General features: G+C 37.6%; 1 non-coding gene across 1 annotated transcript; it reads right to left on the minus strand.

Annotated features, from left to right (window-relative positions):
• Positions 1–2,795: 2,795 nt before the first annotated feature.
• On the minus strand, positions 2,796–2,902 carry LOC141662181 (small nucleolar RNA R71). Its single transcript, XR_012550307.1, has one exon. It is a non-coding gene; the product is annotated as a small nucleolar RNA R71 (small nucleolar RNA).
• Between the last annotated feature and the right edge of the window lie 240 nt (positions 2,903–3,142).

The raw sequence follows: 3,142 nt of genomic DNA on the forward strand, positions 1-3,142 counted from the left end.
AAGTAGTCTGAGGTACCTTTGTTTCAGCAGCTTCAGAACTGCTCTCAGAACTTGATTTATCAGCATTTGCCATCAATGCATAGTTCTCCTCACTTTCAGAGTCTGAGGTGTCTGTCCAGCTTTTCTGCTTTGTGACAAGAGCTTTGCCTTTGTCATTCTTGGTCTTCTTGCAATCAGGAGATATGTGGCCTTTCTCACCACAATTATAACATTTAACATTAGCGTAATCTCCTCTGTCAGACTTTCCTCCTTTTCCTTCAGATCTTCTGAAATTCTTCTTATCAGAACTTATGCCTTTCCTGGAAAACATCTTTCCCTTCCTGAACTTCCTGTATGCAATCTTTGTGATTCCTTTCACCATAAGAGCACACAGCTTCATCATCTCCTCATCAGCATCAGTTTCAGGCAAGCTTTCAGAATCTGAGTCATCATCACTCTCAGAACTTGATGACTCAGTATCAGATTTTATGATAAGAGCTTTACCCTTATCTTTCTTTGAGGAAGGTGGTTTGGGGGATTCCTCTTCAACCTTGAGAGCAACTGTCCTTGACTTTCCTCCTTTTCTCTTGCTTCTTTGTTCCATCTCAAGTTCATGGGTCTTGAGCATTCCATAGATTTCATCAAGAGTTGTTTCATCAAGATTGTAGTTGTCTCTTATTGTTGTTGCCTTCAAATCCCAACATTCAGGAAGAGCTAACAGGAATTTGAGGTTTGTATCTTCAAGATCATACTCCTTATTTACTAATGACAAGTCATTCAAGAGTTTGACAAATCTATCATATACATCAGTCAATGACTCATTAGTCCTAGAGTCAAAGTGTTCATACTCTTGAGTGAGTATTGTCTTCCTGTTCTTCTTAACTGTTTCAGTTCCTTGACACCTTGTCTCCAGTGCATCCCATATCTCCTTAGCAGTCTTGCAGTTGATTACCCTGTTTGACATTACATTATCAATGGCACTATGCAATAAGTGACGTACCTTGGCATCCTTAGCAATAGATGCTATATCTTCAGCAGTGTAATCAGTCTTTTCCTTTGGTACGGTCATTGCTGCTTCACCTGCAACTACAACAGCGAGCTTGGTAGGTTTGTGAGGCCCTTCCCTGATTCTATCAAGGTATTCTGGATCTGTTGCTTCCAGAAACATGGTCATCCTTACCTTCCATATGGGATATTCAGATGGTCTCAATATGGGAACTCTGATAGTCTCATATCGACTCTGAGTTGATATCTTTGATGATTCCTCAGTTTTGGTAGGCTTAGTTGGAGTTTCTGTGTCAGACATGATTGTGTTTGGATCTTTAACTGTATGTGTGTTAACAGTTAGCTCTGATACCACTTGTTAGGTCACACTTTCACTGTAGAGGGGGTGAATACAGTGTTTATTACAATCAAATCAAACTTCAAGAACTTATGTAACAGAAAACAAACTTTATTTAAACAATAAACTCTGTTACAATCTGGAACTGTTATCTCTCAGTGATGAACAAAATATCACGAGAGCTTCTAGAGTTATAATAAATAATATTCTCGATAATGATAACACCTCTAGTGTAAACTCTATTTCTGTGTTTATATACTACACAGTTACAAGATATTCGCTAATTGATATGGAATATAATTCTGCTTCCTAAAATATATCAATCAGATATCTTCTATTCCAAGTATTCCATTCTTCACGGAATTCCTTCTTCATGCATATCTCTTCTTATGTTTATCTTGATCTTCTTAACTTTAATCAGCTACTGTCCTTATCTGATCGTCCTTCAGCACTTAAGTTCTGATATCTATCTCCTGATAACATAAGTACTGATATCCCTTAAGTTCTGACTTCCAGTACCTTAAGTTCTGACTTCCAGTATAAGTACTGATCAGTTAAGTACTGATTTGTTCTGTTCAAATAAGATCTGAAATCTAAACATAAAACATATTAGCCATGACATTATCAAATATATCTAACATATTAATTCAACCATTCTTGTTCTCTTAGTTATAATTGTTAGTTTAATTCTTAGTTATAAACAATCTCAACTTGTTATTTGTCTTAGCATTGGATAATAACCATATCATTGTTGCATTGGTGCATATTCTTAAATTAACCAAAGAGCCTCTGTGGGAACGAATTTGATCTAAATCTTATACTACTTGCGAATGCGTATACTTACGTGTATTATTAGGGCATGTTAACGTCCTAACAAGTTTTTGGCGCTGCTACTGGGGACTCGGTGTTGTTAATTGTTTATTTATGTACTTGTCATCTGTGATCGTTAAAGTTCAGTGACTCAGATATTTTACTTACACGGGTACTTTTTTTGTTTTAGGTACTCTAGAGAGCGTGTATGCGAAGGCGTTCTCAATCTCGTGTCTTTATTGAGGAAAAAGTTGAAGAAGAAGTTTTTGTTGCAATGGGAGAACCAGCAGCGAATTTGAAGGCTTTGATAGATTATTCTTAACCAAAGATCAATGACATTCTGTCTAGCATTGTCAGACCATCCATCTCGGCTAATACTTTTGAAATCAAGTGTAGCATGATTCAATGGGTGCAGAATTCAATCCAGTTTGGGGGTTCTCCAATGGAAGATCCCAATATGTATATTAGGGATTTCATTGAGATCTGAGATACCTTCAAGTTCAATGGTGTTTCTGAAGATGCTGTGAAGCTGAGACTAATCATATTCTCTCTGAGGGATAAGGCTAAGAGTTGGCTACACTCTCTACCAGCTGGTTCGATTACTACTTGGGAAGATCTTGCTCAAAAGTTTCTCACTAAATTCTTCCCTATGGCAAAGACAGCTGTAACCAGGAATGCTCTTACTCAATTTTCACAACAATCAGGACAATCTTTATATGAAGCTTGGGAGCACTACAAGGAGATGCTTAGGAAGTGTCCTCATCATGGAATGCTTGACAGGATGATCATTAATTGTTATTATAATGGTTTGGGAGCACAGTCCAGACCCATGCTCGATGCAGCATTAGGTGGAGCCTTATGGGGTAAGAGCTACGATGAAGCTTATGATCTAATTGAACTGATGGCTGCTAATGAATATCAGTATCCAACCTAGAGATTGCCACAGAGCAAGGTAGCAAGAATTATTAAAGTGAATACAGCTACGGCTATCACTGCTAAACTAAAGGCGTT

The sequence above is a fragment of the Apium graveolens genome, chromosome 5 (assembly GCF_009905375.1).
Source record: "Apium graveolens cultivar Ventura chromosome 5, ASM990537v1, whole genome shotgun sequence".
NCBI classification, from domain to species: Eukaryota; Viridiplantae; Streptophyta; class Magnoliopsida; order Apiales; family Apiaceae; genus Apium; species Apium graveolens.